We start from the raw sequence: 10,934 nt of genomic DNA, 5'->3' as shown, positions 1-10,934 counted from the left end.
TGCAACCTACAATTGGTTGCTTTTCTGAATGTCTCCTGTAAGAGGCAATGATAACTATAGGCATGGTAGTGTAATGGTTATGTCACCGAACTAGTAATCCAGGGAACATGAGTTTAATTCCCAACATGGAAGTTTGTGAATGTGAAGTGGCCTAACAAGTCACCTTAGTTGTTTCTGGGTATCTAGGGAAGGGCAATAAATACTGGCCTTGCCAGTGATTCGCATAGCCTGCGAATGAATATATAAAAACACTGTCAGTAAAATATTATTAGACCAGAATGAATCACTTGCATAATGGGTTCCGTGAGTAAGAAAAATAACTTGCTTTTATGTGGGGCCTGATCATGGCTTCAGGTAGTCCCAAAAGCATTTCACCCCAATGTTACTGGTGAACTGCAGCCACCACTTTCAGTAGAAAGATCTTGCCTGCTGTTTTACCACCTTTTAAAATAAATCACACCCGTTATAGTGGCGCAGTGGTTAGCACCGCAGCCTCACAGCTCCAGGGACCCGGGTTCGATTCCGGGTACTGCCTGTGTGGAGTTTGCAAGTTCTCCCTGTGTCTGCGTGGGTTTTCTCCGGGTGCTCCGGTTTCCTCCCACAAGCCAAAAGACTTGCAGGTTGATAGGTAAATTGGCCATTATAAATTGTCACTAGTATAGGTAGGTGGTAGGGAAATATAGAGACAGGTGGGGATGTTTGGTAGGAATATGGGATTAGTGTAGGGTTAGTATCAATGGGTGGTTGATGGTCGGCACAGACTCGGTGGGCCGAAGGGCCTGTTTCAGTGCTGTATCTCTAATCTAATCTAATCTAGAATGTCATTAATAATATTTCAAACTGCAATTTTACTTTTTTCCCCTTTCCAACGTGAGGGCAATTTGATTTATTTGGTCTTTGTGTGCCATAGCACCGTGTTGGGTGGAGTTTTTTTGTTAAGAGTGCACACTGAAATCTTAAGGATGCATGACTCTGAAATTTGGGAGGACAAGTAGGATCAGCAGGTTTCCGAGCAATGAAAACACAGCTGCTGTTCACAATCTGGGCGGCATGGAGTGGCTGGCTACCTGCTGGCATGTGTCAAAGTCATAGAGAGATACAGCACTGAAACAGGCCATGTGGAGCTGTTCATTTGGATGGCGGAGTGGGCAGTGAGCACTGCCAAATTCTGGGCCAGCCATTTTCAGTGAGGTGACCCTGACTTTTGGTAAACTCTTCTGAACGTTTGGCAGTCACCTTCCAATGGACTGGTTGAGAACATTCGTGCGTGCTTTAATTGCATAGTGTCAGCTATGGCTCAGTTGGTAGCATGCTTGCATTAGAATATTGTGGGTTCAAATCCCATTCCAGGATTTGAGCACACAAATCATGGCTGACACTTGGTGCAGAACTCCCTCAGTACTGCATGGTCAGAGGTGCTGTCTTTCGGATGAGACATTAAACGGAGGTCCTGTCTGTCCCCTCAGGTGCATGTAAAAGATCCCATAGCACTGTTTCGAAGAACAGGAGGGGGGTTATCCCCGGTGTCTTGGCCTATATTTATCTCTCAACGTCACAAAAACAGATTATCTGGTCATTATGACGTTGCTGCTTGTGGGAGCTTGCTGCGCACAAATTGTTTCCTACATTACAACAGTGACTACACTTCATTGGTAAAGCACTGAGATGGCCAGTTGTGAAAGGTGTTATATAAATGCACATTTTTTTTGCTTGCCCTCTAAAAGAGAAATAGAAAGCACCTATCTTATATAAATTTATTGGCAATTGACAACTACATCAATAGAAAAAGCCATAAACAGGTTATAAGACTGTTAGTTGCATAAGAAAGTCTTGAAAGAGTGGATTTCACAATCTGAAGATGTCTCAAAATGTTGTATAGCCAATGAAGTATTTTTGAAGTGTGGTCACTGTTATTAGCTAAATAGCAGGTGGCATTACTTATTATTTAGAGATATAAAAATATGGTTATTGCTCAAGTATTCAACAATATTGATTATACTGCACTAATGCTTATTCCGTATTTTGGCAAGTGATTCGTTTTTGTTGGTTGTATAATAGCTCCATTTCAATACGAATGTGTCCATTATATTCTTATTTGACGTATTGAATATATTTAGCGCTGGGCAGGGTGCAAACACATTGCAAATGACTCCTTTAGATATCACACTCTGAAATAGGAAGCATTATAATGCACATAATGATGTCTCAGAATCCTTACGGTGCCAATGTGGCATTTTAAATTGCGTCCTCCTTTCTCGCAGCACACAATCATAGCATCTGTGTCAATTAGCAGCAAACTCATGTCAGTCTTGTGGCCGCTGGACACTCGATTCAGAATGGGCGCACATCGCACTTGTGAGCCTCGATAGGTTTGTCCACGAGAGATGACTTATCCTATTCAAAACTGGGTCTCGGGTGGGGGTAACAGAACAGAATTCACATATACATTGCACACTCAGATACTAATTCAGGCTGTGCTATCCTCCTGTTGTTCTGTAAAAATGAGTGAGCAATTTGCATGTGTCAACTCTGACATTGTAAATGGCACCTGAAGCAGATAGGATTGTGCTATTACTTTCTGAGATCACATGCGTGCCATTCTATCAAGGGAATCAAGAATTATTATACAAAAATGTTTTCTTTTCAATACATACCACACACATTTTCTTACTACAATAGAAATATACTTACAATGTTAACCAGTGAAAGAAGCCAAGTGAAGCATCTGATGAATTGTAACATTTTTGGCAGGCTATTTTTCTCTCCTCCGTTAGTTTCTCTCCTATCATTGATTGGGCAGACAAACAACTTGTCTTAAGTTTCAGTAACTGGCCAGTAGAAACCAGACAAGGGTTGGACACATAATCCCAGGCTGACAATCTAGTGCAGTACTGAGGGAGTACTGCACTGTTGGAGGTGCTGCCTTTCAGATAAGACTTCAAACCTCAGCCCCAGCTGCCCTCTCAGTTGGGGTGTAAAAAATCCCACATCACTATTTCGAAGAAAAGCAGGGGAGTTCTCCCAGTGTCCTGGCCAATATTTATCCCTCGACCTATTTCACAAAAACAGAATTTCCGGTCATAATCACATTGCTGTTTGTGGGACCTGTATAGGTGTCAATTAGCTGCCACAGATCCTACATGACAACAGTGACCACTTCAGAAGTACTTCATTGGCTGTAAACCACTTTGTGACATCGTGTGGTTGTGAAAGGCGCTATATAAATGCAAGCTCGTTCTTTCTTTCTGCACCAATTCTCATTCACTTTCTCTCTCCATGGGACTTAACCCCTTCAAATGACTCAGGCAAGATCAATGACCAACTGGTGTTAATTTAGCTTCAGGCTATCATGTTCAATGGGTGATATTGAATTAGCCTCCCATTATGCACTACACCCGCGTTCCTTTTTTATTGAAGATAATGGAAGGGATAATTGAGCAACCGCTTAATTATGACCCATTATACACATTTGCCCAAAGATAAAATGAATTCTCTGTGCATGGATCCATGGCATGAGCCAGTGATTTTCTACTCTGTAGTCCAGTACGTCGTCAACATTATTTTGTTTCAAAGAATCTATTGATCTTAATTTGGTTATAGCTCACAGATTTACAAATATATTGGTTAATAATAAGACATTGTCATCACACCAGAGTCTGTAAGCATCTTAAACTTTTGGACTAGCCCATCAAATGTGACCTGGTTGGCTGCATTTCTCCTGATGCAATGTTTTCCAATACATTTTTTAAAAAGCATAAAAAACTAAGTTAAAGATAACAAAATTGTAGCACCAGAACAGATCAGCAATGCAATGATGACATCGCATCACCAAGACCTCCCTGGATTCTAAACATGGTAAAGTGAAAAAAAGACTTGCATTTATATCACCCCTTTCACAACCACAGGATGTCTCAAAATACCGTAGACCCTTTTAAATGTAGTCATTATTGTGATGCAGGAAACACAGCAGCCAATTTGCACACAGCAAGCTCCCACAAACGGCAATGTGATAATGACCAGATAATCTGTTTTTCTGTGATGTTGGTTAAGGGATAAATATTGGACAGATCACCAGCAATAATAGAAACATAGAAAATAGGAGCAGGAGTAGGCCATTTGGCCCTTCGAGCCTGCACCGCCATTCAATACGATCATGGCTGATAATCCAAACTCAGTACCCTGTTCCCGTTTTCTCCCCGTATCCCTTGATTCCTTTAGCCCTAAGAACTATATCTAACTCTTTCTTGAATATATTTAATGATTTGGCCTCAACTGCTTTCTGTAGTAGAGAATTCCACAGGTTCACCACTCTCTGGGTGAAAAATTCCTTCCTCATCTCAGTCCTAAATGGCTTATCCCTTTATCCTTAGACTGTGACCCCAGGTCCTGGACTCCCCTGCCATCGGGAACATCCTTTCTGCATCTGGTCTGTCCAGTCCTGTTAGAATTTTGTAGGTTTCTATGAGATCCCCTCTCATTCTTCTAAACTCTAGCGAATACAAGCCTAGATAATGCCCCTGTTTTTCTTTGAAGTAGTGCTATGGGATATTTTATGCTTATCTGAGTGGATAGACGGGGCCTAGATTTAGCATCTCACTTGAAAGGTGGCACCTCTGGCAGTGCAGCACTCCCTCAGTTCTGCACTAGACTTTTGTGCACAAGTCCTGGAGTTGGGACTTGAATCCACAACCTTCTGACTAAGACAAGTGTCATAAGTTTAAAATGACTAAACCTCCAGTGAGACCAGAAACGAGAAGCATTTTTTTTCCACAACAAGCTGTCGAGTTGTGTGACAAGTATGCAGCCACGGATGTCTTTTCAAAATGGATCTCGGCAAGCTCATGAGTGAAGAGCACGTTCCCACTTATGGGGGTAGTTTGCTAACTAGTTGACATTGAAATGAGCTATAGGTTCCGAGTTCATTTTAATGTCTTAAGGAAGCAGATAAAAATTCTCAACTGGCTGCTGTTTTCTTTCTCCATGTTTTGTTTTCCTTTTCCTACAAGTCAGCATTGCTAGAGGAGTGGGAAAATTAGCACTAGTGCCATGATTCATAGAATCATTGTATAGTATGGCACAGAAGGAGGCCATTCAGCCCATTGAGTCTGCATCGGCTCTTTAGAAGAACAATCCATTTAGTCCCAATGCCCCTCATTCTTGCCCTGTACCCCTACAAATTTTGCTTCTTCAAGTATTTATCCAATTCGCTTTTGAAGGCTACTATTGAATCTGTTTCCATCACCCTAGCAGGCAGTACATTCCAAATCCTAACCACTTGTTGGGCAAAATGGTTTTGTGGGCCTAATAGCCTTTTGTCCCATTTTCCCCATAGATTTGTGGATGTATGGAATAAAGTCCAAGAAGAGCAGTGGAGGTTGGATGATTACATAATTTGTAAAGGAGCTGAATGGCCAACTGATTAGGAATGGGACTGATCATTTTAGGGATAAGTTTGGTCTCCAATGGCCATGGATGAATAGTGGAGATGTGACAATGGATCAATATCTTGCACTTTTTCTTTGATTTCCTCTGGGATCAGTAAGTATTTATTTGGAAGTTCCCCTCAGTGCCCCTCAAAGATTTTTTTTACAATGAAAGAAGGCTTATGTTGTAATGTCCAAGCTTCTTTGAATGATGCTTGTGAAGGTCCTAAGTGAAATGAGATTGTTTAGTCCAATCCCATTTCCTAGAGATTGTGAATCCACAGCACAGAACTCTCCGGAATCTGGTACACATTAACAGTAAAATTGGTGATCTCAATCAGAGAGGCTACAAGGATGGTTGTGACGGGAAATGGAAGTGTCACTTTGTTACAAAACGGAATTTGAGACATACTCTCAAGGTAAGATTTCTCCTGTTGATGTTATTGAGTACAAAATGGGATTTCTTTATTTTACACACAATTGAATGTTTTCAGTAAAATTGTTGATTGGAGGAGTTTCACCCTCACTGTTTCTTTTCACCCAATGCTTTATCTGACATGAACTTATTGAGCAGACATGTATTCCAGCATTTTGTGTTTTTCTGATATTGCATAGGTCATTTACTACCTTTATACAGACGCTGGCTGCCTAAAAGGGAACAAATGGTAGCATTCTGATCTACCAAGAATTCAGCAAAACTACAGAAATGACAACAAGAACAGCATTACAATGAACAAATTAAAAAGCAGAAAACATTGACAATGTAAAATACAATGAGGAAATGCTAAAATTCACAGCAAGTTCATCTCAAAAATGAAAAGATAGAGTAATGTTTTGGGTTTGGATGCCTCCGATGAAGGTCCACACGCAAAACGTGAATCTGTCTTTGCTTTTTATAGAAGCTGTTTTTTGCTTTGTTGTAATGTTGTGTGGTTATTTACCTTCCTCGATATCTAGAAAAATATCTTTCTGGAGATTCCTCTTCTTTACCATCCCTTTATAGCTCCACATAACCTCGCATCGATAATGAGCACTATCGTTATTTACCAAATCACTGATTGTTAAGGACATGTTGGCCTGGAACAATGGATTCATCCCAATACGACTCACGTACTGTTTTGCTGTTACGTTAAGTTGAGCACCATTGGTATAAACCAGCGTCTCCCTCGGCATATACTTATACCAGCTAATGTTGATTATCTGCAATAAATTTTCATTGAAGCCACTCAGTTCACATGGGAGTAGGGCAGACCTTCCTTTCACACCTTTTGTCTCCGTGATTCTATCTAACTTCAAACGACAGCTACCTGTGTACAAAGCGGATAAAAACAGAACAGAATATCTTCAGTAACCAAAATCGATTGACCCTTTGCACTACCAAGCAATGTTTACAGCTTTTAAGCCCGTACCCGTCATGTGACATTGGCAAAATGACTTGTCAGAGGATAACAGGACAATTTTCAGATTCTGATTTTTATTGGATGGGGCCTCACCTGATAGTTGTGAATATCAGGAAATGGTGAAGGGATCCCTTGAAACAAATCTCAGGAAGCTTGGCACCATCTGGACAAAGCAGTCCACTTCACTGGAAGCCAGTGCATCATCTCCCAAACCCACGACCTCCACCAACGAGAAGATCAAGGGCAATAGGTGCTTGGAAGTACCACCACCTTCAAGTTCCTCAACTGAGTCACACTCTTGGGCATATATCACTGTCCTTTCATCGTTGCTGGGTCAAAATCCTGAACTCCCTGTTAGCGGAGCAGCCTCACTGCATGACTGCAGCAGTTCAAGAGGATGGCTCGCCACCACCTCCTCAAGGGCAACTACAGATAGGCATTAAATGTTGGCCTTACCAGTGATGCACATATCCCACAATAATTTTTTTTTTAATGTGTGAAACCAGCAGGTGAGGCTTTGAAGTGGTGTCACTGCTGTAATGTAGGAAATGTGGCAGCCAATTTGCGCACAGCAAGCTCCCACAAGCAGTACTGTGATAATCTGTTTTAGTGATGTTGGTTAAGGGATAAATATTGGCCAGGACACCAAGGAGAATTCCTCTGCTCTCCTTCGAAATAGTGCCATGGAATCATTAACATCCACCTGAGAGGACAGATGCGGCCTTGGTTTAACATCGCATCAGAAAGTTGGCAACTCCGACTTCACAGGATCTGGAATAGTTGCATGAATAAATCCAAAGCCTTGTTGATACGGAGACTGAATGACAGCTAACGTTTCTACTGGCATCTGGGTTTCTGCCAATTCACTCAATGAGTACCCAACAGAAGGGTTGGTTTCAATGAATGCTTTTCCATGGTTTACAATGGAAAATGTGATACTAAATAATTCGTTTTTTTAACCCCTTCCCACTTTTTTTTTTAACTCTTTCTCTGTCAGCATCTTCACAGAAGTTTCCCAAGCAAATATTGTCCCATGAATTGTGTATCAGCTATTGTTCAGTTGGGAGCACTCTTGCCTTTCATTCAGGAGGTTATGGGTTTACGTCCCACTCCTGAACTTAGAGCACAACAATCTAGGCTGGCATTCTTCTGAATTAGTGAGGGAGTGCTATGCTGTCTTTCAGATGAGTCTCTTAACCATGACGCCCTGTCTGTCCTCTTGGGTGGACACAGCACATCCTGTGGCATTATTTTGAAGAGCAGGGCAGTACTTCCTGGTGTCATGGCCAATATTTATCTCTCAATCAACATAACAAAAAACAGACTATCTGGTCATTATCAGATTGCTGTTGGTGGGAGCTTACCTCGTGCAAATTAGCTGCTACATTTCTTACATTACAACAGTGACTACACTTCAAAGGTACTTCACTGTCTGTAAAATGCTTCGAGACATTCGGTGGTCATGAAAGGCTCTATATAAATGCAAGCCTTTCTTTTTATCCGATAGTCTATTCTGCAGAGATGCATGACGAGGGCCAATAATTACCCCCAATTTAAGTAATCATTGTAGCTCTGATGAAAGGCCAACAACCTGAAATGTTAACTCTGTTTCTCTCACCACAGATGCTGCCTGGCGTACTGAGTGCTACCAGCATTTCAGCTTTCCAGCATCTACGGTATTTTGTTTTTGGGTAAGTCGTCTTATTGGATTAAACATAATATTATGTTGTACCAGTGCACTCACTTGGGATTGATGGAATAGTGAACTCAGACCAGAGCTTCCACAGGTAAAACAATTCAATACCTATCTATGAACAGGTAGAAAAATTAAACTGTTAAAAAAATCAGTAATGTTCACACTGCATAATAGTTCGCTGTCAATGAAAAATGTTCATAAAGGGTTAATTACATTTCTCAGTAACTTCTCCAGTAGTTCTAAGAATGTCTTTTAAAAATAACTCCGTCTGTAGATGAGCAAGTTCTACTTGACATTATCGTCTCGTGCTCTTGTGGTCTCGGTGTTGAACAGAGTTTGGAGCGTGACGCACGCAGCACAAACTTTCACATTATCGAATTCCTCCTGTTGACCCAATCTCAGAATGTAGAATAAACTAAAGAACTGGAACACAGACCCAGTTCTTATTTTGTAAACTTCCAATGATGATGGGATTTACACCTAATGAAGTCTACACCTAATGAAATTATACTGTAAAGATACAATGGACAATGGAAGACCATTTGGCTTACTGCAATGATGAATCTCCTTCTAGATAGATAATTGACCAGGTTAAAAATAACCTAGAGCTAAAAATGTACTCTGCAAGTGTGGAATTCATAGAATCATAAAATTCAACAGCTCAGAAAAAGGCCATTCAGCCAGTTGTGCCAACTGTGTGCAACAACAACTTGTATTGTTCTAGCATCTTTAACTCAATGAAAACATCCTAAGGTGCTTTACAGGAGAATTTATAAACAAAATTTGACACCAAGCCACATAAGGAGATATTCGAACAGATGATCAAAAGTTGGCTCAAAGAGGTTGATTTTAAGGAGCATCTTAAAGGAGGAATAAGAGATAGAGAAACAGAGCAGGTTAGGGAGAGAATTAGCAGCTTAGGGCCTAGGCAGCTGAAGGCACATCCGCCATTGGTGGAGTGAATAAAACTGGGGATGCTCAAGGGGCCAGGTGTAGAGGAGTGCAGATTATTTCATAAGGTTGTAGGGCTGGAGAAGATTACAGAGATAGGGAGAGGTGAGGCCATGAAGGGATTTGAAAGCAAGGATAAAAATTTTAAAATTGAGGTGTTGTTCTGGCAATCAATGCAGGTCAGCAAGCATGGGGTGATAGGTGAGCTGGACTTGGTGAGAGTAACGACATGGACAGCAGAGTTTTGGAGGGTAGAATGTGGGAGGCAAGTCAGGAGTTCATTGCAATGGTGAAGTCCAGAGATAACAAAGGCACAGTTGAGGTTTACAGCAGTAGATGAGCTGAAGCAGGGGTGGAGTTGGGCGATGTTAGAGAGGTGGAAATAGGCGGTCTTAGGTGAAGGCGTGGATATGTAGTAAGAAGCTCATGCCGGGGTCAAATATGACAGTCTGGTTCAGCCTCAGATAGTTTCCAAGGAAAGGAATGGAATCGGTGGCTAGGGAATGGAGTTTGTGGTGGGGTCCGAAGACAAGGGCTTCAATCTTCCCAATATTTAGTTGAATGAAATATCTGCTCATCCAGTACCGGATGTCAGCCAAGCAGTCTGACAATTGAGAGACAACGGAGGGGTCGAAAGAGGTGGTGGTGAGGTAGAGCTGGGTGTCATCAGTGTACATGTAGAAATTGACGCTGTGCATTCAGATTATGTCATTGGGGGGCAGCCTGTAGATGAGAAAAAGGATGAGGCCAACAGCACATGAGCAGGAAGAGAAGCCATTGCAAGTGATTCTCTGGCTATGAATAGATTGATAAAAATGGAACCAGGAAAGTGCAGTCTCATGAAGCTGGATGATGGTGGAGGTGTTGGAGGAGGATGGTGTGGTCAGTCTTGTCAATGGTCAGGAAGGACAAGGAGGGATAGTTTACCTTTGGCATTGTCACATAGGATGTCTTTTGTGACTTTGGTAAGAGCCGTTTCATTACCTTGGCGGGGCGGAAACCTGATTGGAGGGATTCAAACGTGGAGTTCTGGGAATGTTGGGCTTGGATTTTGGAGGCAACAGCACATTCGAGAAATTTGGAGAAGAAAGGGAGGTTGGAGATGGAGGCAATGTTTGCAAGGATGGAGGGTCAAGGGTTCTTTTTGAGGAGAGGGATGATGACAGCAGATTTGAAGGAAAGGGGGAGAGAACTTGAAAGGAGCGAGCCATTAATAATATCAGCTAGCATGAGAGCCAGGAAGGGAAGTTAGTGGTCAGCAGTTTAGTGGGAATAGGGCAAAGGAGCAGGAAGTGGGTCTCATGGACAAGATAAGTTCAGAGAGGGCATGAGGGAAGATGGGAGAGAAACTAGAGAAAGATACAAGTTCAGGGCTAGGACAAAGGGAACCTTAGAGGAAGTTTGTCCCAGTGGGCTAGTGGGAGGAGTGATGCGGCAGAGGCAGCTGATCAGATAGTCTCAGTC

This window comes from Heterodontus francisci, chromosome 20, assembly GCF_036365525.1.
Source record: "Heterodontus francisci isolate sHetFra1 chromosome 20, sHetFra1.hap1, whole genome shotgun sequence".
Classification (NCBI taxonomy): domain Eukaryota; kingdom Metazoa; phylum Chordata; class Chondrichthyes; order Heterodontiformes; family Heterodontidae; genus Heterodontus; species Heterodontus francisci.
Note: the sequence above shows the minus strand (reverse complement) of the source record.